The 25,000-nt window shown below is 37.2% G+C and overlaps 1 long non-coding RNA gene across 3 annotated transcripts in view; it reads right to left on the bottom strand.

Annotated features, from left to right (window-relative positions):
• LOC128249672 (uncharacterized) overlaps positions 1-25,000 on the bottom strand; it is a 58,619-nt gene that overhangs the window by 3,113 nt on the left and 30,506 nt on the right. The window contains exons 2-3 of one of the 3 annotated variants that reach the window (XR_016244677.1): positions 2,021-4,503; positions 1-135 (exon numbers count right to left, since the gene is read on the bottom strand). The exon at positions 1-135 is cut by the window's left edge and continues 33 nt beyond it. This is a non-coding gene — a long non-coding RNA (uncharacterized LOC128249672). Of the gene's footprint in view, positions 136-1,642; positions 4,504-25,000 lie in introns of those variants that run through there. The other 2 variants (XR_016244678.1, XR_008265786.2) reach the window with 2 other exon arrangements.

The following is a 25,000-nucleotide window of genomic DNA, read 5'->3' as shown; positions in this document are numbered from 1 at the left end:
TTACGTTTTCAGTTCAAATTCCGCCGAGGTCGACTTTGCCTTTCATCCTTTTGGGGTCGATAAATTAAGTACCAATTGCGTACTGGAATCGATCTAATCGACTGGCCTCATCCCCCAAAATTTCGGGCCTTGTGCCTAGAGTAGAACAGAACATTTCAAGAAAAATACATTTATTACAAGACTAACTTAACGCGTGTATTTTCTCGTTATTGAAAATCATTTCGTATTATCAAATTATCTCCTTTAAATATATCAACTAGTAATGCACTCCTCGTTAATACTTCTCTTTATTAACTTCTCAATTATTCAATTTTATATTCTGTACTAAGTAATCTTTTCAACCAGGAAAATAGTTTTTCAAACGTGCCTATTTGTGGTGAATAATGGAGAAGTAACGCCTATTAAATTGCTATTAGTATAAATGCTGTCAATATTCTCTATCAATCACAAAAATTGGATTATTTTGCTTTTTGTGAAAATGAAATAACGTCATTATATCAGAATTTATCGCACATTTTGCAATACGGCTGTTTGCAGCGTCCGCAAATAGGGCAGAAATATTACTTTGTTAAATAAATAGTACAAGAGGCTAACGCTCTTGCGGTCGTTGACCATCTTTCGGCAAAACGAAAACAACAATCTTATAAACCTGCTTGGCTGCTTCTGTTAGCAGTGAGAGTCATATTAAATGTTCGTAATTTATTCCCTGTTAGTTTCTTTCGATGATAAATATTTACGAGATACCTTTTTTTCTTTTAAATTAACGCATGTTTTGAGATTTGTAAATAATAAAGGACAGCCTAACCAAAGGTTCCTTTCTGTTATTACTATATTCTGTCGATGTCCAAGGCCTTTTTTGGTATTGATCGAGCTTATTAATTTTTAAGTTGTTGATATTGTTGCTGTTATTGCTCGTGTGCTATTTAGGTCAACGTCAGTCTCGATCGAGATGACTTATGACTAAAGATATTTAAATTGTCATATCCTGTCATGCGAGCGGAGTTCGAATTGAACTACATTATCCAAAGTAATGATGATTTTTACGTGTGTATGTGCATGTGGTATGTAGGTATGCATGTATGTATGTATGTATGTATGTATGTATGTATGTATTATGTAGATGGGGTAGTGTGTGTATCAGCGTACACAATTGATAATGTATACAGGTTATATATACATATACACACACACACATACAGGTTATACACACACATATATTTATACGTATATATATATACACATACACACACATATATATATTTGCTTGTGTGTTTACATTTATATATATATATATGTGCGCGTATATATATGTGTATGTGTGTGTACGTATAAATATATAATAATTTGTATATACACAGATATATATATATATATATATATATATATATATATATATATATGTATGTATGTATGTATGTATGTATGTATGAATGTATGCATGCATGCATGCATTTATGTATGTATGTATGTATGTATTATGTATGTGTATATACACACAATGTAATAGCACGCCTTTGATGCAAGTCTGAGAGAGTGCCTTTCCAATGCCTAAGACCACAAATATTACGTGATTTTCTTTTAGAATTTTCGCGTAAACTGGCGTTGCAAATGGAGATGGTACGGAAACATTTGTAACATATAATTAAAGGTGTGTTAAAGAATTTTATTTGTCTTCTGTTTTTTTATTGGAATAGGGTGCAGGAGTGGCTGTGACGAGGAAGCTGGGAGTGTTTGGCACCAGGTAAGTGGAAACCAAAAACAAGAGAAAGAAAAAGCAAGGGGTCTACCCTGGAGGTCGCATGCATATCCTTCAGGAAAGCCATTACAAATTGCATATGTAATGAGCAATGCTTTAATCGAACATTGTAAATATAATCAAATTATTATTGTATATCTAAAATTGGAAATATTTAATCGATACAGCTACTTCACCCCTTTTATGTTTGTTTGTCTGTCCTTGTTCGTCCCCTCTTTGTAATGCCTTTATCGCAAATATTTATGAAATAAAGTAGTTTTTTACCAATCCCCTGGTTTCGGGTTCAGTGTCTTCTATTATAGTCTCGGGCCGACCAAATCCTTCTCAGTGGATTTGGTAGATGTAAACTGAAAGAAGCCCGTCGTATAGATATATATGTATATGTTTGTGTGTCTGTGTTTGTTCCACCACCACCACCACCAGCATCGCTTGACAACCGATGTTCGTGTGTTCACGTCCCCGTAACTTAGCGATTCGGCAAAAGTTACTGATATAATAAGTACTAGGCTTACAAAGAATAAGTCCTGGGGTCGATTTGTTCGACTTAATGCGGTTCTCCAGCATGGCCGCAGTCAAATGACTGAAACAAAGAAAAGAATAAAAGAATAGATAGATAGATAGATAGATAGATAGATAGATAGATAGATAGATAGATATGAATAAGAAATTATATAACAGTTTTCGCAACGACTCCTCTTCCTTCTGTTTCACACATAAACACGTACAAAAGCGCAATCTATGCTGTGTAACTGTAACATGCTTTTTAAATAGATGTCGCTGAGAATTTACAAATGTTTTTCTGTGTGAATGTGTACATGAGGATGTATATGAACATATTCGCTTACATTCCTCTATGTCAGTACATAAGTGTATGTATGTGCATGAGTACATGTTTACCAGAGATCAAATGGGAAAAAATAAGTTCAATATAAACAAAGATATATGAAATCTACCCATGGTAAAAAATATTACATCCTCTTTCTCTTTCTTTCCCTCAAATATGAATAATAGTCTAAATATAGGCAAATGCTTAAATAATTATTTTCAAGGATTAAATTGCATAAAAATATATAAACCATGTGCAATTATAGACAAATTTGAATACTTAAGGAAATAGCAGATATAATGACCTGAAATGTTGCTTTGAAGAACACATAAATGTTATTTAATTGCGTCTATGTCTAACTTATAACATTCTTTTTTCTAATAATAAATACTAAAATTAGTAGCAGTAACATTTGCAATTCTAAAACCAGAGACATTCGCGAGAAACAAAGAGAGCGCGGGGTGGGTGATAAGATAAATTTTGATAATGAAATATATACAAGTCAACGAACTTCTTCGCCAGTGCTAATTATGAAAGTTTTCAGTTTGCCAAATTAAGCGTTTCCTATTTAAAACTGCACGTGACACTGTGCTGCAGATAAATGTTTTGATAATGAACTCCGAGTAAACCATCATAGAATAAATGACTTCAAATTTTGGCTCAAGGACAGCAATTTTGGGGAGACGGGTAAGTCGATTACATCGACTCCAGTGAATAACTGGTACGTATTTTATCGATCACCGAAAAGATGAAAGGCAAAGTCAAACTCGGCTGAATTTCAACTCAGAATGTAAAGATGAACAAAGTGCCGCTGAGCATTATGCCCGGTGTGGTAACGCTTCAGCCACTTCGCCTCCATTTAACCATAATATTATAATACTAAGAGAAACAATGTGCTTTGGTCTGTTTTCTTTTAGTTTATGTAACATATACAATGATATTTTCTCAATATTTTGTATGTATACTTGTGTATGTGTATGAGTGTGTATCTATCGATCTGTCTATCTCCCCCCCCTCTCTCTCTCTCTCTCTCTCTCTCTCTCTCTCTCTCTCTCTCTCTCTCTCTCTGTGTGTGTACATATATGCATATGTAAACAAATATTTTTAGAACGGTATAATCCAATGTGTTCGTTTCTAACTTAAAATGTAATTGAAAGGTAATTTGGGTTACTATTTTTCGCAAATCGTGTGAACGTGCAGAGGCCTTTTTTTTCATTGCACCGATGTAAACGTTATTCAAATCAGCCTTGATCGAACAAACTATGCAGAAGGCCGTTCTTGTCGTGACCAGCTGGTCATTTTGCGTGTCAGGAATTACATTGTTAAATACAGAGTATATCTCATAAATATAGATACCATTAGCAAGAAAGATTCCAATACAGCACCGGAAGTAAAAATACGTATTGTATTCATGGACCTAGCCACCAAACACAATAAGTTGGAGACTGTTCGTTTGTTGAACGTCGTCAGTTCCTTCCTGTTCAAGATCGGAAAGAACTGGCAGCCTATGATGGCAACCAGAAGCTACCAGATCATCTGTTTCCAAAAGAAACATTCTCGACGGTCAGAGATCGTCAGAGCCATACTGTTCATCAGAGATCATCAGGGCAAGAAATTACGTTCAGCAGTGACTGTTGTTGATGATGTCTTGAACTTCATGAATAAACTGCTGGCCAAGCAGCAGAGGGAAACCTTTTGACTGAAACAAGTAAAAGATTAAAAGATAGTTTAATACAGAGAATTTAAAGTAGTGATCATCAAAAATTTGATTAAAAAATACTTATCTTGTGAGGAGAAGACAATGTTGGCTCAAAGAGTGATACGATAATTGTGATCAGTTCAACAACTACGGAAATTAACTCTGGATCGGTTTCGTTCTTATCTGATGTCTTCAAGGAAACAGAAACTTCATCGAAACCTACTGAAGTAGTAATGAGAGAATTATTTAATTTATTTACAATAATTCTACATGTGTTGGCATGAAAATTAGCGTATTCTAAAGATTTACTGTGAATGATTTATTTCAAAACAATTTCTTTCAAAATAAGATGCTGTGACCTTCCTTATATTTTTCATCACGTGGCTGTGAAAATAGGAGGTGTGAAGATTCTGAACAAACAACTGTAAATATTCTTTTCTACTCTAGGCATAAGGCCCGAAATTTTGGGAGAGGAGGCCAGTCGATTAGATCGACACCAGTACGCACCTGGTACTTAATTCATCGACCGGAAAAGACGAAAGGCAATGTCGACCTCGGTGGAATTTGAACTGAGAACGTAAAGACAGATGAAATACTGCTAAGCATTTCGCCCGGTGTGCTAACGTTTCTTATTTCTTTACTGCCCACAAGGGGCTACACACAGAGGGGACAAACAAGGACAGACAAACGGATTAAGTCGATTATATCGACCCCAGTGCGTAACTGGTACTTATTTGTGCTAACGGTTCTTATTTCTTTATTGCCCACAAGGGGCTAAACATAGAGGGGACAAACAAATTTGTGCTAACGTTCCTGCCAGCTCGCCGCCTTAACAACTGTGAATATTGTCAATGTGTTAAGGCTGCGAGAATCATTAGTGCGCTGGACAAAATGCTTAGGGTTATTTCGTCCGTCTTTACGTTCTGAGTTCAAATTCCGCCAAGGTCGACTTTGCCTTTCATCCTTTCAAAATCGATAAAATAAATATCCGTTGAGCACTAGGGTCGATGTAGTCGACTTACTCCCTCTCCCCGATATTGCTGGCCTTGTGCTAAAGTTTGAAGCCAATATTATCATTGTGCTGTTATTCGTTCTGTTCAATTCTGTTTGAGTAAAATCCCATTCTTCAAGGGAAAGGTAAATTCACCTAAATCTAAAGTTTGTATAATTCAAGTCTTTAAGCAGCAGTAGTACTATATTTTTGCTGACTGTTATTGCTTAGTTCAATTCCTGTTGCAGTGCTTGAACATTTGAAAAGAAAACATCAGGTGGCGACAAATGGAGCGCGCTAGTGAAGATATTACTGTCTGAATACTAATTAATGCAACTACATCAAGTGCAGTCGGAGAGAAATACGCTTGAATCATAAGAACATGTTTTCTGATATAATAGTGAGATCTTGCCGTTGTTCTGTATGCTTTCATGATGATTGAGAGGAATGCGAAAAAAAACTTCAAATTATTCTAAAGATTATTTTTGCGAGTGGACAAGCACCTGCTGTGTCATATGAATTTGATTTGTTCTAAATACCAAGTATAACTGTGGAAATCCAAAGTTTCAGTTTTGTTAGGTAAATAAAAAAATTCGAGTTTTCTTGAATAACTTGAATTCCAGCATTATTGATTTATGTAAGGCGGTGAGCTGGTAGAATCGTTAGCACGCCGGGCGCAATGCTTAGCGGTATTTCGTCTGTCGTTGCGTTCTGAGTTCAAATTCCGCCGTAGTCGACTATGTTTTTCGAGGTCGATAAATTAAGTACCAGTTGCGTACTGAGGTCGATCTAATCGACTAGTCCCCCCTCCCCAAATTTCAGGCCTTATGCCGATGGTAAAAAGGATTATAGATTTATGTAGCAACTAATAGGATATTTTGGAATATTCCAAAAGCAAACTCGACCTCAACGGAATTTGAACTCAGAACGTAAAGACGGATGAAATGCCGCTAAGCATTTTGTCCGGCGTACAAACGATTCTACCAGCTGACCGCTTTTACCTACTTTATAATAATCCCAAAAATCAATATTCAGGCTTCTTAAACATATTTTCTATTACACATTTCTTCGGCTATTTTTCATTGATCTAACATGGCTGCCTTTTGTGTTTGCTTTTATGCGGTTCTCTCACGAGACAGTATTCTCGCATGCTTCTCAGTTTCCACTCATCTTTTGCTCCTACTTCTACTACAAAGCTTTGGAGAAATCCAAGAATCTAAGAATCTCAATAAATTATAAACTACCCAAGGGTTTCTTTTTAAAGAAGAATACTTTAAAAGATTCTAATCCTAGATTTAAAAACAAAAAGGAATTGTCACATTTGGAATGCTTATATCGTCTATCTTTTACTTATTTCAGTCACTGGACTGTGGCCATGCTGGGGTACCGCCCTGAAGGGCTTTAATCGAACAGATCGACCCCAGTACTTTTTACTTTTAAGTCTGATACTTATTCTGTCATTCTACTTTACTAAAACTCTATATGCGAGTACGTAAACAAACCGACACCGGTTGCCAAGTCGGGGTGTCAAACACAGACACAAAGACGCACACTGCACACACATACACACACACACATACATATATATATATACAACGGGCTTCTACATTCACTCACAAGGCAATGGTCGTTCCGAGGCTATAGTAGAAGACACTTGCCCAAGGTGCCACGCAGTGAGACTGAAGCCGGAACCATGTGGTAGGTAAGCAAGGAACCGCGAGTGAGACTGAACCCGAATACACGAGGCTGAAGCTTGAGCGTCTTAACCACACAGCCATGCCAGCCATACCTGCATATATAACAATGCCTGCGCTTGTATGATGGTAGGGCTGCCAGCTAATGCCGGACATGTGACACTCTGAAACAGTAAGCTAAGCACACCTTCGCTTAAGCTCACCTAATGTATCTCTCTTCTCTGGAATTATACAAACTTAGTAAACACTTTATCCAGTTTGACTAATTTCTATCCTCTGGTACTGTCTGGACATAAGGGTTTTATCTAAAAGCAACAACGTACAAGGTTTGAAGCTGACCGAGAACAACACCAACCTTGTGACCAGTCAGGATGAGTAAATAAAGAGCATTATGTGTCGTTTGTCATTTAACAACATCGTTCATTGAAAACACAATTGATTCTAGCAGCCCCATAATGTCTCTAGTTTTCTTTGCTTAAAAAAAAAATTTAATCATTAACATTTTATAATCTGGAAATTTATTATAATTCATTTCAAACTGAATATTCTATAAACGTTTTTGCGATAATTAGCAGTTTAAGATGTTTGCAAATATCGTTGATTTATTCATATCTTGAAACTAGCATATTCAAACTGTCATAACAACGGAGATGGCCATTTTCCGAGGAAGATTAAGTGCATGAAATAAATTTACATAATATAATTATAATACAAATAAAATGAGCGTTACACAATTGTGTTGGCTGAGATAGAGGATTGTAAACCATCTGAACACTGGAAAAGGTTTACTTACGTCATGATCATTCCCACAGGGTATCAAAATGCTGACATCATGACTGTTGTGCAATTCTCTGAAAATACTGTAAAGCATGTAAGCCGTGACACGGACATCATTAAAAACCAAGTTTCCTCAAACTGTGATGGCCTTTGAGCGTGTCTTCAGTGAAAGTGACGTCATGCCGCCCCACGTTTTGAGAAGGGTCTCAAGGTTTAATTCAAGCAGCTATGAGAAGCTGCTGGAGACTATGGTGAAACCCTGGGTGGAGATGGTTGCTACTAGAGGGCGATATGTGTAGCAGTAGGATTTGGCTCCTTGCCATACTTCTGAAAAGAGTCAAAAGTAATTATCGGAGAATTTCTACGACTTCACAAGCCCCAATTTCTGGCTTCCAAATTCCACCGATTCTTTCATGAACTAGTGTGTAGAGTACGATTGAGGAAGACACTGACCACACTTCTTGCAGCAACAAAGCCGAATTGGGGGCCAAGATCAAAGAAGTACTCGAAAAACTTCCCAGAGACACAGTAAGAAACGCATGTGCGAAGTTCCAGTGTTGTATATATAGTGGAGAATATATACTCTACAAAATCCGGGGAAGCTATCTTATGAGCCTAAAGCTTAGAGCAGATCTTTTATCTTCTTGTTGCATATATATATATATATATATATATATATATATATATATATATATATATAATATATAATATATATATGTGTGTATGTATGTATGTATGTATGTATGCAATTAATATAGGCAGCAGTCTGCAATGTTTTACCAAAAAAGTAAATTATAATTGTCACTAAATATGACTAGGATGTTAGAAACACTTACACTGCTAGAAATAAGAGCTAAATGCTCTAATGTTGTAATCAACTCACTCAATTGTATGCATATGTACTAATCGCCAATTGGTGCTTTCGGGCGATTAGAGTCGCTGTCAGTATGTATATATTGAATTTTATATATATATATATATATGAATATATATATATATATATATATATATATATATATATATATATATATATATATATATATATATGAAAATATCTTTGCAAATTAAATTTAAATGTTGAAGTGAATCTAACGGTTTTTGTGCGTTATTTTAAATGGCTTATGAACACCTTCCACGCTGCAATTGTTTTCGTTCCAGCACACGATCTCAGATCAGGTCACCTGCTATGCAAGTACATCTTAGTCGAACAAATTGATCCCAAGTTTTATTTAATTTGCTTTGCGGGAAGGACTATTTCAACGAAGTCGCGTATTGTCCTTGCCTTCGAAACGCGGAATAGTTGAAAGAGGGACAACTGACAAAAGGGTATGCTCTTTATGTTGCATGTCTCGTTTCTCCGTCTGCGGTTTACGTTGTTCGCAAAGAAGTTCGTTTTCTATGTTTTCGTTTTTATGTTTTCATTTCTCATTGTGTTTAACGTTCTTTTGATGTCCTGTACCCATATATGCATGTATATATACATATATATGTAGGTACGTACATATATATATTGATATATGCATATATTTATATATTATTTATATTATATATATATATATATATATATATATATATATATATATATATATATATATATATATATATATATATATACTTATATATAAAGGGCATTAACTGTGTATTAATGCCTCACACTTCGAGGGACTAAATAAGTCAAAAACTACCAAAAGAATAAGCAACATATTTACTGAAAGCGAGGGAATGCAGCTTTCAAAATTTATCTCTCAAAAAATTTTTTTCATTACGAACATTTTTCGTTATTCTTTCATTTTGAGGGTTTTTTCACGCTGACTACTTGATAAATTCTTATAAAGAATTTATCCTATATATATATATATATATATATATATATAGAGAGAGAGAGAGAGAGAGAGAGAGAGAGAGAGAGAGAGAGAGAGAAAGAGAGAGACATTGATAGAGAGGGAGAGAGAGAGACATTTATAGAGAGAGAGAGAGAGAAAGAGAGTGGGGAGACTGACTGACTGACTGATTGACTGAGGAAAAAACAGACAGACACACAGACAGGCTGGCAGACAGGCAGGCAGGCAGGCAGGCAGGCAGATAGGTAGGTTGGTAGGTACGTAGATAGATAGATAGATAGATAGATAGATAGATAGATAGATAGATAGATAGATAGATAGATAGATAGATAGATAGATAGACCGCATTCGCAAATTGCTATTAGTAATATAGATAGATTAATGGGAAGAGGGATACGTTTAGTTATTTCTCTACAGATTTCTTCCTAACATTTACTAAATGTTACATTTATTTCATTTTATTTTTTTTTTAATTTTTAGATTCCAGAATATCAAACTGCTTTAAGTTATCACGTCACGTTTTGTCAGAGTTCTGTTTTGAAGTAGTCCCATTTTCATGCAATACGCAGTTTTTCATTAAAAACCATTCCATCAAATCCACAATTCATAAATTCAATTTTTATTGCTGTGCTGCTCTTCAGAATTGCATATTACTCAAAAATATAGTTTGTTTTTGCTGTTTTGCTTTTATAAAAATTCTGCGTATCTGCATGACATATTTTATTACAACAATATAGCGTATAAAAGTATCGGAAAAAAGAGTTCAGCCGACTAGCGACATAGAGATGTTATCCTTGTTGTATCAGATATCCAATCATTTGTATTGTATCAAGTCTAAAGGTGGCGAGTTGGCAGAATCGTTAGCAAGCCGGGCAAAATGCTTATCAACGTTTCATCTGTCTTTACGTTCTGCGTTCAAATTCGTCGAGGTCGACTTTGTTCTTCGCTCTTTCCGGACCGATAAAATAAGCACCAGTCACGTACTGAGGTCGATGTAATCGAATCCCCCTCAGAAATTGCTAGCCCTGTGCCAAAATTTGTAACTATTATATCGAGTCCATTAGACAAAAAGATCTCAAATTGTTTGTTTCTGTAGCTAGCTGCTCTCTAGTGAAACAGTTCATTCCTTCACCACCGCCCTCCATATTGTTATGTCCCAGGTTATTAGAGTTAGACGTTGCAATAACAGTCTAAGGGATAAAAATATCTATCCCTTCTGAATTTTATACATACATATATATGTATGTATGTATGTATGCATGCATGTATATATGTATATAAAGTGTTGTCTGAATTTATGATAGAGCTACGTTGGATATATAATTAATTAAGAAGGGAAATATTTCCCCTATGATCTTTGAGCTCATTCGCCTGTTCTTCTGTATCCGTTATAATAGATGCGCCTTCAACGTACCATACAGATATAACACAGTTTATGTTTAGAAATAACTCTTTTTCAACGTTAACCATATAAAGCTCAATGATTTAAGGACTGAATAAAGAATTATAGTCATTCCATCCCTTTGAGTATATATGCTACCTTATAAACTACGGATGTGAGCCTTTATTAGGTAGGCCAAGAGAAACTTTTTATTGATAGTCCAAAATTATGCTTATGGTTTCTCCATTACCGAAACGTTGATAAAAAGCCGTTTTGCATCCCTTGGGGAAATGTTACTAGCTTCATTAACTTCCTGTAACATTTCTAGAAATTCGTCCGACGATTGTATACTATATCTCGCTTGAGTATTTAGTCGTTTATCAATGCTATGGGAAGGTACTAATATATGAATTTACGATGTCAGATGTATTTACGGTGTCATAAATATAAGCAGGGCTCTACTCTCCTTTTTGGGGACAGGAAGCATATAGATCTCATTTAAAAGTTTGCAGCAGTAATTAATTTGGGTTTGAATTTTAGCTGTACCATTTTGTTATTTTCTTATTTGGACGAATTTCCTGTTATCATAAGATATACTGTTTATTTTTTGTTATGCATTTGCTTTCGTTCATAATAATAAATAGATTACTCTTATCTCTTCCAATTTTATCGTTATTTTTCAGACCTTGAGGAATTAGTTTAAGATTCTTGTGAAGTGCGTTTCTGTTATTGTGTTTTATATCTCTGTTTATTGCTTTCACACCTAAAAAAAAAGTTTGTCATCAAAATATTTGTATACTTTTATCATCAACTATTATATCATCCCTATTATTTTTACACCTTTATCAATTTTATTTTTACGCTTTTATCACTAAGGGTCTCGAGATACTGACAGAGTACTTCGAGTTCATCTTCCCTCGTGTTTTGGTCATATTTTCCCTTGAAGTGGTAGATTGTATGAAAACTAAACGGTGAAATTTGATCAGGGCTACGTGCTGCTGTGAGAGGTTAACATACTTATCTTTTTTGCGTAGGCAATAATAACCGCCCCTGCCACCTTATTACAATGACTGTTAAACTTCTGTATTAATATTATTTACGTGTGAACGAACACCGTACATTGCCAAAGGCTGAGATATTATTTAGTAAAGAACAAAGGGCAGCAGCGGGACAGAATCGTTAGAGTATTGGGCAAAACGCTTGGCAGAATCGTTAGCACTCCGGGCGAAATGCTTAGCGGTATTTCGTCTGCCGTTACGTTCTGAGTTCAAATTCCGCCGAGGTCGACTTTGCCTTTCATCCTTTCGGGGTCGATAAATTAAGTTCCAGTTACGCATTGGGGTCGATGTAATCGACTTAATCCGTTCGTCTGTTCTTGTTTGTTCCCTCTATGTTTAGCCCCTTGTGGGCAATAACGAAATAGGTATTTTTTCTGGTTAGCATGTTTTGAGTTCAAATGCCACCGAGGTTAACTTCGGCTTTCATCATTGAGGACTTTATTATGACTTTTTTCTTGCATTTCCGTTAATACATTTTCATCGATATGCTATATCTTGAGTAGACTGCTTGATATAAATTTGATGTTCGATCGAAGCTCTCTGGAAATCTCTTGTACTCTATATGGGGTGTGCGTGTGTTTTCTGTCGTACAAAGTATATTTCTGTAACTAGAAACATTTTTTTTTCCTTCAAACACGTTGCACTGAAAACATGGCTTTTTAGAATCTAGCCGCAAGCATGGCTGAATGGTAGGGAGTTTGCTATCCAGCCGCATGATATCCGGATTCAGCCCAGCTTTGTGGCACTTTGAGCAAGTGGCTTCTACTAGAGCCGAGTGCCACCCAATTCCTTGTAAATGAATTGTTGATTCGGTAGACGGAAACTGAAACCCATCATATAGACAGACAGACAGACAGACAGACAGATAGATAGATAGATAGATAGATAGATAGATAGATAGATAGATAGATAGATAGATAGATAGATAGATAGATTCTTTTATTCCTTTACTTGTTTCAGTCATTAGTCTGAGGCCATGATGGGGCACCGCCTTGAATGAATCGACTCCAGTACTTTTTCTAAACCTAATCTTCTACCGGTGTCTTTTGCCGAACCGCTAATTTACGAGGACGTAAACCTTCCAATACCGGGTGTCAGGCGGTGGTGGAAAACAAACATAGTAACAAGGACACACACATACATACACGACGGACTTCTTTCAATTTCCGTTTAACAAATCCACTCACTTGTCCAATGTGCCACACAATAGGACTGAACCCAGAATCATGTGGTTGGGAAACAAGCTTCTTACCACACACCCACGCCCGCACCTATGTGCGTGTGTGTTTGTGATTGTCCTCACCACAGCTTGACAACCGGTGTTGGTTTGTTTACGTTCCCGGTACATTGCAGTTCAGCAAAGAATCCGATAGAGTAAGTATCACGCTGTAATTTCAGTAGTTTGAACACACGGTTTGAAATGATACCATTGTCAGGCAACTACAACTCAGGAATATATTATTATCTGCTATATTTTATGCTTCACTTATTAAGCTGCGGCGATGCTGGAGCACTGCCTATAACAGATTTTAGTCGAGCGAATCAAACCCAGCACTTATTTTCCTTTTTTTAAAGCCTGGTATTTATTCTATTTTTTTTTTCGCCGAACCGCTATGATACGGAGGTGAAAGCAAACCAACAACCGGGGACAGACATAAACACAAACATACACACAAACACACACACACACACACATACACACACACAAGCAAACACATAAATGCAAAACAAGGTGGAAAAGATAGTACTCAAATAACGAAGGCAGAGTTATATACTTTTTATTAAAGCCGAAAAGAATATCATCACAAACTGTCACTTCACGTTACCGTTCGTCGGTCAATTTTGATCATACTAAAATTAAAATTGTGATGGTATATGTCTTACACATATATACTTGAAATGAGGAGTAGATAAACAGCCGACAACTGGGAAGCGTGGTTTCCCTATGTTTACTTGTCCTGTTTTCCATTTTTTCTCCCTCTTTACGTATTTAACTCGTTTGTCTACGTATTTCATGTTGTTTACACAGTTAGTGGCGTCCTGTGCCCATATATGCATATATATATATATATGGTTCGAATTGTGATGATTCGAAGCACCGTTCACCTAATGGCCGGATTGAAACATGTGTAGGCACTTTTTTATGCTTATTTTTTATGATGACGTTAATCTTTTAAATCTTATATGTATTACATTGTTTGATATGTTTTCATCGTGATGAAAATAAAATAAATTAAAGATAAAATAAAAATTAAATTAAATCAGTATACAGTACATTTCTCCTCTATTTTCTTATATTAATATAACTATATACATACATACATACATACATATATATATATATATATATATATATATGACGGGCTTCTTTCAGTTTTCGTCAACCAAGTTCACTCGCAAGGCTTTTCCATATTTCCTTCTTGTCTTCTATGCTTACAAATGTATGAGTGTGTCATTTAAAACAAAAATATAAAAGACGGAAACTCATTAAACTGAAGATCACATATATTGCATTAAACTTTATAAGCTCATAGAATACATTATTAAAACTCCAGAATGAAATAAATAAATAAATAAATAAATAACCTTCTCATCTGCATGAAACCAGAAACTTGCCAGCCACTGGCCTGTCTTGAAATTTTGAATGACTTCCGGTGTTTCTGTTACGATGTGGATATGTCCTACAAACCTAGCTTTTAGTAGAGGGGAACGACTTACTGTCATTGATATCGTTTAGTAGTAGTAGTAGTAGTAGTAGTAGTAGTAGTAGTAGTAGTAGTAGTAGTAGTAGTAGTAGCAGCAGTAGTAGTAGTAGTAGTAGTAGTAGTAGTAGTAGTAGCAGCAGTAGTAGTAGTAGTAGCAGTAGTAAACACGTAGATGCCAATGACACTGCCACTTCAGAAAACTTAGCTATTTAGCAGAGGGGAATGACTTACCTAGGAAGGACCTAATACTTTCTCTGTTTAGCATATTTTAAAGATCACACACTTTGCTGTCAATGACCTAGATAACTCAGCTGTTGGCAGAGGAGAATGACATACCGTTGTGGTTGTTATTATTAGAAGTAAGTAGTTAAGACGAGCCAAAAAAAGATTGTCTACGATGCAGACAACTAAACTCGGGCCTAGCAAGTTAGTGACCTTGGGAATTCTCGTTGTGTTGTTGTTGTTTATGTGTAGGGTGGATGAAGTGCGAGGATGTTTTCTTCGTAATAGCTGAAAGTTAACTCGAGAAAGAAAGAGAGGAGGGGAAAAAGGAAGAAAGAAAAATAAACAGACAGAAGGAAAGAAAGAAACTGAAGCTTTTGGTTGGGTTAGAATATAGATCTGAAGATTTTGTTAGAAGCTGGAATCGGGGACGAGAAAGAATACAACTGTGTTAGAATATTCGTGCGTACGCTGATAAGAGATGTGTGTAAAGCGGACGAAGATCGCTTTAGTGGTGAGGAGTTGATGATTGTTTACAATTTGATTTCTTCACTGGCGTCATCATTATGAGACGAGTATGAGAAATAAAAGGAGTTGTTTGTTGTAATTCTGAAGGCTTCGAGAACTCGACAACAGTAACAACAGCAGCATTACCACCAGCATTGCCAACAGCTTCCCTAACGTCCACAGTAGCAGACCTTACAACCCCTATAGCAACAGCAACAGGTCCAGTGCCACCGCCAGCAATAACCGTTTCTGCAATAGGCACAAGGCCTGAAATTTGGGGAATGGGGATTAGTCGATTACATCGACCTCAGTGCATAACTGGTACTTAATTTATCGACCCCGAAAGGATGAAAGTTGGCCCCAGCGGCATTTGAACTCAGAACGTGGAGACAGACGAAATACCGGTAAGCGTTTCGCCCGACGTGCTAACGATTCTGCCAGCTCGCCGCTTTTTAGCAATAACGGCAGGCCCTGGCAGAAACACCAGCGGAACCACAGCTAATGATACCTCTAGCAGCATTGGCAACTCTCCCACCAATGACGAGGACCACAATAACAACAACAGCGCCTTCACCATAACAGGCAGCGGTGATGCTGTTACCGACGCCAACACCAGCAGTCCTAGCTCCAACAACAACAACAACAATGTCGGCGGCTACAGTAATGACAACAGCAATACCAGCAGCTGGAGCACCGACAACACACGCCCACGGAGATACATTGAATGTTCCGGGAAGTCTTTCAAGCAATCGTCTCTCCAGATACAGGACTTCTTTCAGAGTTCCGGAAAGGAGATATGTAACATCGCTGGCCAGTCACGTCTGGCAACTAAGAGATGATGGGATGCCATAACCCGATCTCGTGGAAAATCCTCGAGTACCCAGGCCCCTACATCAACGGGGCGAAACGTTGCAATTTATGCATAACTGAACGCGCGAGAATCCTAAAAGACTCACCAAAACTAGGGGATATCCTTAACTCCAGAACGGAGATTTTCGTTCCCTGTTTACATTTCAGGAGGTTCCTGCTAGCTTTTCGGAGCTCACAAGATGGCGGCACAGCCGGGCGTCGATAGCAAAGGGAGATGATCCCCAATTGTTACCTTTGAGTAGTGAGACATTTCCCCTTCCTTACTTTTAAGAGGTCATGGGTCAACAGGTTTTGGGGATATGACGATACGCCATAAAGTTAAACTCTTTGTGGACGGGAAACCCAAGGTAATCGTATAAATCGGCCTTCGCAATTTTTAATATATATATATATAGAGAGAGAGAGAGGTAGAGAGAGAGAGAGAGGTAGAGAGAGAGAGAAGTAGAGAGAGAGGGAGGTAGAGAGAGAGAGAGGTAGAGAGAGAGAGAGGTAGAGAGAGAGAGAGAGGTAGAGAGAGATAGAGAGGGGGTATAGAGAGAGATAGAGAGAGATAGAGGGAGAGAGAGAGGGGGAGAGATAGAGAGAGAGAGAAGATAAGAAATATGTATGTATGTATGTATGTATGTATGTATGTATGTATGTATGAATGTAGGTATATATATATATATATATATATATATATATATATATATATATATATATATATATATATATATATGAGAGAGTGTGTTTGCTGAAGAGAAGATAGACTATAGAAAAGCAATGAAATATTTCTGTCACAGAGAAAAATAAGATGTTGTTCACACGATGAATGTACGTGGTGGGTGGCGAGGGAAAGAATCTAGGATAGATCAGCGTTTCTGGATATTAGAGAAAAGGAAGGAGAATCGCCCAGTTGGTTTAGTGCTTAACTGTCAATGACCTAAAAGGCCTAATTATTACCAGAAAAGCGGTTGTTGTTATTATTGTTGATAGTGGCAGTAGTAATAGTAATACTAGTAGTAATAGTAATAACAGTAGTAGTAGCAGCAACAGCAGCAGCAAATACAAAACTCATAACTGTCAATGATTCAGAAAAATCTAGTTACTGGTGGAGGGGAATTACTTAACCTCTTAGTAATAGCAAAAGACCAATAAGACAGACTTAGTAGCTTATATTTGCACAAGGCCAATAATGGGTTGGGGGAAGAGTAATAGACTTAATTGACTACGGTATATTTTTGAAATATTTACTACAGAAACTTTTGGACTATTTTATCAATTCATTCTGGTATTCACGTTTTAGATGTAGTATCGCTTCGATTAATGTTTGTTTTTCTGCTTGGTTGCCAGCGGCTCCAAAAATTATAGTTTACCGAACATTTTAAAATTTGGCACATGTTTATGTTAATTTAAAAGTGAAAAACAATTTTAAATCTCTGAGTGTGATGCTAGCAAATACACTTTAATTTAAAAGACTTAACCAAATAAAAATCTTATTTAGCTGTTATTTTAGCACACCTCACAACCACCTCAATGCTCAATGACAAAAAGAAACAGACATTAAACAAACAATTTAAATATGTTTAATTATATCGAGTTCAGTACTTGACAAGTACATTATTTGATCGACCCCCGAAAGGATTAAAAGCATAGTTGACTTCAGTGAGATTTAAATTCAAAACTTAAAAGGCAGGAAGAAATCGTGCTACAGATTTGGCTAACGATTCTGTCAGTTTTCCACCTTTACTGCGGCTTCAAACCTTAACTAAAGGCCAGTAACTTGAGGGGAAGGGGTAAGTCGATTATAACAACCCCAGTACTCAACTAGTCCTCATTTAAAGGATGAAAAGCAAAGCCACCCACGGCGGAATCTGAACTCAGAGAGGTGGACTAAAACCCATTAAGTAATTTTCCCTGAGTGCTAACGACTGTACCAGCTCACCGCCTTGCGGCTAAAATAATTATGACTGTCGCTTATTGAAGCCTGTATTACATGGCTGCAAAGTGAGCTTCTTAAGCATATAGCTATCACTTTTAATTCCAATTAATAAATATAAATGTGAGTAAAGTTCCTTTCCGGATCATATAGACTTATATAGGCCGGTTTCCCAATTTTCATGACATATATATATTCCCCACCTGAATGGGACACCATTCCATCGTAGGATGATTCATTTCTGTCAGCTGAGTAGACTGGAGCAATGAAGTGAAATCAAGTGTTTTGCTCAAGAACACAACGCATCACCCGGTCCAGGAATCGAAACAACAATCTTACGATCATTAATCCGCTATGGCACGCGCCTCCACTAACAGATATAAAATTTTAAATAAAATAATGTTATAAAAAATAGAAAAAATATATGCAGAGCCTGGTTAAATCGTTTCCTCCAACTGAAATATACAACAGTGGTTCCCAACCTGGGGTCCGCGAACCCCTGGTGGTCTGCAAAGGTAGTATTAAAGATCCATGAACTAAATTATAAATTTCATATATTTATGAAGCTTGCTTACCAGCCACATGGTTCCGGGTTCAGTCCCACTGCGTGGTACCTTGGCCAAGTGTCTTCTATTATAGCCTCGGGCCGACAAAAGCCTTGTCAGTAGATTTGGTAGACGGAAACTGAAAGAAGCCCGTCGTATATATATTTACATATATATGTATGTATATGTTTGTGTGTCTGTGTTTGTCTCCCAACATCGCTTCACAACCGATGCTGGTGTGTTTACGTCCCGTCATCTAGCGGTTCGGCCAGAGGGACCGATAGAATCAGTACTAGGCTTACAAAGAATCAGTCCTGGGGTCGATTTGCTCGACTAAAGGCGATGCTCCATTATGGCTGCAGTCAAATGACTGAAACAAAAGAATAAAAGAATATATATTACGGAGATGTACTTGCATAGCAAGTGACCTGATCTGAGATCGTGTGCTAGAACCAAAATAATTGCAGCGTGGAAGGTGTTTATAAGCCATTTAAGAAACACACAAACACCGTTAGATTCACTGCAACATTTAAATTTAATTTGTCAAAATATTTTCGTCGCTTTGACACCACGACGTGTTCGCTGACAAAATTCCGTGCTGCATCGGAATTTTGTCAGCGAACAGGTCACAGTCTCAAAGCGACGAAAATATTTTGACAAATTAAATTTAAATTTTGAAGTGAATCTAACGGTTTTTGTGTGTTTCTTAAATGGCTTATAAACACCTTCCACGCTGCAATATGTGTGTGTGTGTGTGTGTGTGTGTGTGTGTGTGTACATAAAGAGGTCCGTACGAAAACTCATTTAAACAAAAGGGCTGGGAACCATTGTGAAAACGTTGGGATACACTGACATACATCATGTATGTGTAGCAATAAATCAAGCTACTTTATTTTTGTAGTTATTTTCTGATCAGAGACAGTAATTTTGTTAGAGAGAGTGAAAAGAGAGAAACGCTGCATAAAAAAAAAATGAAATATTTCAATAGAGAATGGAATTATGTAGGGTTTCGTTTTGTCTTCCTATAGTTTTGATCTGTAACACTGTGATTTCAGCTTTGAAGAAATAAGACACGAGTCAAAGATTATCGAAAGCATGTGAATAACCAACATGCTTCACTGGACCTCCAGCAGTTGTTTTGAAATTTCAATAGTCGTGAAATTTCAAAATAGAAGCAACGATTTTGATAATTAAAACGATGTTTAATGTAACATCGCCTGAAACAGCAGTACATAAAATAATTGCTCAATTATGTGGTAGGAATGAGTTGCATGTACTTACAGATTGTACTTTATGATACAGAGGTCATAAAAGAATTTATTGTTAGACTGTAGCTTTACATAAGTGCAAACAATAACCGATCGGTCTTCAGTTTAATTAAATAAATTTCATTTTATATGTCAGTCAAATGCATGACATGCGACTGGAACTGGTCCATAGTTGCATGCGTGCTTGTGTGGGTAAGAAGCTTGCTTCCTAATCATGTCTTGGGAAGGTGGTGAGCTGGCAGAAACGTTAGCACGCCGGGCGAAATGCTTAGCAGTATTTCGTCTGTCTTTACGTTCTAAGTTCAAATTCCGCCGAGGTCGACTTTGACTTTCATCCTTTCGAGGTCGATAAATTAAGTACCAGTTGCGTACTGGCGTCGATCTAATCGACTAGTCCCCTCCCCAAAGATTTCGGGCCTTGTGCCTAGAGCAGAGAAGAATTATATGTCTTGGGTTCAACCCCACTACACGGCACCTTTGGTAAGTATTTTCTGCGATGGCTCCTCTACTGACCAAAGCCTTGTGAGTGGACTTGATAGATGGAAACTGAAAGAAGCTCGACATGTATGTATACATGTGTATATATGTAGGTGTGTGTGTGTGTATTTGCGCTTGTGTGGCGTTTGTTGGCCCGTCGCGCTTTAGGTGTTAACTAATTAGCTTGTCATCCATTTGTTTCGATAAATAAATTAGTATTACTGGAACCAATTCTTCTTCTCTCTTTCTGGAAGATACAGGTTATATTCAAACCTGGTGGCGAGGGGAATCCAGGTAAAAGTCACAGGAAAAAAAGTCACAGGGGTTTTATCCGGCGGGATAATTTGTCCGAGGTGGGTTTTGTCCGGATCAGATAAATTAATTGTGACTTTTTTTCCTAGCCAAAATTGTGATTTTATTACTGCGACTTTTTTTCCAGTGACTTTATTACCGGTCACTGGTGAAACGGTGAGGGATGGGGTCCCGGATATGCTGAATATGACGACTCTATCAGGAGTTACGTGCCTAAAGCAAGGCAAGGCATATTTCTGATTGGCAAATAATTAGTTCATTGTTTGACCATCTATATTCATTGTTTTTTGTAACTATGTCTTTGTTTCATATTTCATTCATAGCCGTATCATGTTACATACTTTCATTCAAAGCTGGATCATGTGGCTTTCAAGCTTTTAATCTTTATATATTTTATACTACCACTGTTTTGCTTCACTTGTCCCACGTCTCGCCTTTCCGAAATAAGTAACATGAAGAATACGTCAAACTTTTTATTCTTTTTTTTTTTCTTTCTGTTCAATAAAATTGTTTAATAATATACTTTTATGATTCATTGTTTTTAATCGATAAGAAAATACAAAAAAAAAATAAAATAAATGTTTCCGCTATAGAAAGTGAAATTGTATTTTATATAGTAATAAATTTAAATGAACGTCATACAGCTTTAAGATGAACATCCTTAAGTAGGACTCAGATAAATACCAATTCTATAATATTCAGTAAAATCTACGTCAATTTTGAGTTTTTAGACTATGAATCATCTTTAGAGTTAATTCCCCTTTTTCAATAATTACAAGTGCAGTAGTTTTCTGAATAGAAGATAGTAACACCCTTACCCATGAATATACATGCATCATTTGAATAATGTCTGAAAGTGTTACTCTTCATTGTTTAGGACAAAATCTTAGTGCGAATCTAGTCTGACACTGTGCATACATCCAAGAATGAGGTATGCCATGACAGGACATTTAATGCTGGCCAGCAATTTTGGGGAGGAGGTAAGTCGTTTACACCGATCTCAGTGCTTAACTTATTTTATTGACCCCGGAAGGAGGAAAGGCAAAGTCGAACCCGGTGGCATTTGAACTCGATACGTAAAGACAGACGAAATACCGCAAAGCATTTCGTTCGGCGTACAAACGATTCTACCTGCTCACCGTCTTGGATGATGTTAATAATTATTTCTAATCTAGGCACAAGACCTTTAAAACTTTTGGCGAAAAGGGGGCTAGTCGATTGCATCGACTCCAGGGCGTAACTGGTACTTATTTCATCGACCCCGAAAGGATGCAAGGCAAAGTCGACCTTAGCGGAATTTGAACTCAGAACGTAGCGGCAGACGAAATCTCCTGCTAAGCATTTCGTCCGGCGTGCTAACGATTCTTTTCTACTCTAGGCACAAGGCCCAAAATTTTCGAGGAGGAGGGACAGTCGATTACATCGTCCTCAGTACGCAACTGGTACTTAATTTATCGAACCCGAACGGACGAAAGGCAAAGTCGACCTCGGCGGAATTTGAACTCAGAACACGTAAAGGCAGACGAAATGCCGTTAAGCATTTCGCCCGCAGTGCAAATGTTTCTACCTGCTCGCCGTCTTCGATGATGCTAATAATGCGAAAGATTAAGACCCTTTTAATTATAGTTTATCTCAGACATATTGACCTTAGAGCCCAATCCCACCTGATTAAAGTGTATATTCTTAAAATAAACACAAATATTGCAGGCAATGTTGTATGGTTAGCAAGTTCGTTTCATAACTACGTGATTTCGGGTTCGTTGACTTCGGGTTCATGCATAATCTTGAATATCTTCAGCCTTAATCCTCGTTCGACCGAAGAATTATGAGCGACATTATTTGATTATCGAAAACTTTGTTGAATTCTTCATCGTTTCTATATTGGAGTGATAAGCTGAAACGGTTACTTAGCTAAACATAACAACCTGGCTCTTGAGAGATTTCAGTGGAATCCATTCTTTTGGACAAGTATTCGGCACGGGTCTCTGCTCTGATGACAACTTCCTCCCCACCCACTCCTCACCCTGAATCGAGGGAGATTTGTTTGCTATTTCTAGCAGATCCAAAAACCACATAGAAGTTCTTTCGTTGACTGTATCACATGTACTTTATTATCAGACATAATATATCATTTATACAAAAAGTCGGTCATACAACAGGAATAATAATGTTTTAGCTTATTTATTTTTTTTTTTATTTTTCGTCAACATTCTTCCTCTATTCCTTTTAATTAACATTCACAACATGCTAAATTTTATCGCGAAATATCATCCAACGAGTTTTGTTTCAAAAGCTTTTGTTTGATAAAATAAATAGACACAACTTACAGCAGGTAATATTTGAACAATACGAGCTTCATCAAACAAAAGTGATATCTTCGTTATATAATGAAATAATAAAATGGCTAATAATTAAAGCAACAGCCGCAGTATTAATGCCAAAAGGTAATATATAAGCACTGTAAGCAAGTGTGCTTATTTGCACTACAAAACCGTATGAGAGATTATTTTATGTCAACTATCGCAATATTTGATGCTCCAAAGGCGGTGAGCTGGCAGAAACGTTAGCACGCCGGGCGAAATGCTTAGCAGTATTTCGTCTGTCTTTACGTTTTGAGTTCAAATTCCGCTGAGGTCGACTTTGCCTTTCATCCTTTCGAAGTCGATAAATTAAGTACCAGTTGCGTACTGGGGTCGATCTAATTGATTGGCCTCCTCTCCCAAAATTTCGGGCCTTGTGCCTAAAGTAGAAAAGAATATTCGGTGTCCCAGCACAACGCCCACTTTTAGGTGGTGATAGATATTACCCTTTAATAAATTAACAATTTTCTCTTCAAATGATTTTGATTGACAAGAAATGCAGTCGAAAATATAATCTACCAGTAAATGAAAGAGCAGCGGATTTTTCCTGCTGTTTTTTCACTTTCACGTGTTTCTAAAACAAATAACCTCTTACAGAAACCACTTACCCTCGAATGTGAGGTCGATATATTACCAAAGCTTAGATTTCAACTCCTGTAAGTTTTCAATGATTTGCCAAAGAAACTGAGAAGTCTACAAAGCGGAGGGGTGAAAATGCATTGAAGAAGCACTTGGATACTCTATCTGCCATTTCAGACGAACCAGCATGAGTGCACGAAAGGCAAATGAGTGCAGTGGTGTTAAACTATCTCGTTCACCAAAAGCTAACAATAAAACATTTGTAGAAACATTAACAAATGCACAGAGAAACAATAAAAAAAGAACAACAAAATACTGCTAACCCAGCTAAAAGTACCCAAGGCCCGTGTAGTGATGTTAAACCGCATGTTAAATACAACCGGAAATTAATATTTTATATAATCAAATTCAAACTGATACACTGTTTAGAGTTAAGTGCAGATTCCAGCTCATGATAAGTCACCAACCGTACACACTAGTTAAGAAAAACAATACATGACTCTGGTTGAAGGCAAATTGAGCAAATATCTTATAGCCATAACACGTTCTTTTACGCGCATTGACAAACGGATTGCTATGTTTAGAAACTGAGAGAGCTTAACGCAGATCCACTGTGGATTTTTTTGTCCTCCAGCCATTGACATGACATTATAGTGATGGCCGCCTTCCACGTGATGCTGCTCTTAACGAGATCATAAAGCATGACTTAGACACTGCTGGTTTCCCTTCCCAGTTCGGCCAGCAAAAGGCCTGATGGTATGATAATTTTCCCGTTCCAGTGATGATAGACTCCTCATCTGAGACACCACGTGCTTTGACACTTTCTCCAGCGGCAATTTGGTGTGTTCAGCTACCAGCTCAGGTTCCTCTGCTCGTCGAGTCGAGAATGTTAAGCTGTCACAATATCGGCCGTTCGCTGACAGTTTTATGGTCAAGCCTGTGGTAGTGGAGATCTCATATTGGGGTGAGGATGGCTATCCGCAAGTGCGAGTCCCGTGAGTCAGACCCTTTTCTAATATGTGACATTTGGTGAACGAGGGAGTTTAATGACGAAGCCCTCATTTGTGCCCACTGCCGCGACGTCGGTTCATTTGGTAGTCTCGACAGGAAGAGATCCAGTTGTGTTTTGAAAGCACCTATATCCACTTCGTGTAGGTCCTTCAGGCTCTTTGGAAGAATATTAAAAAGCTGTGGGTTGAAACCCAGGCTGTTGC

The sequence above is a fragment of the Octopus bimaculoides genome, chromosome 16, assembly GCF_046866305.1.
Source record: "Octopus bimaculoides isolate indiv1 chromosome 16, ASM4686630v1, whole genome shotgun sequence".
Lineage (NCBI taxonomy): Eukaryota > Metazoa > Mollusca > Cephalopoda > Octopoda > Octopodidae > Octopus > Octopus bimaculoides.
Note: the sequence above shows the minus strand (reverse complement) of the source record. Positions and strands in the feature narration are given on the sequence as shown.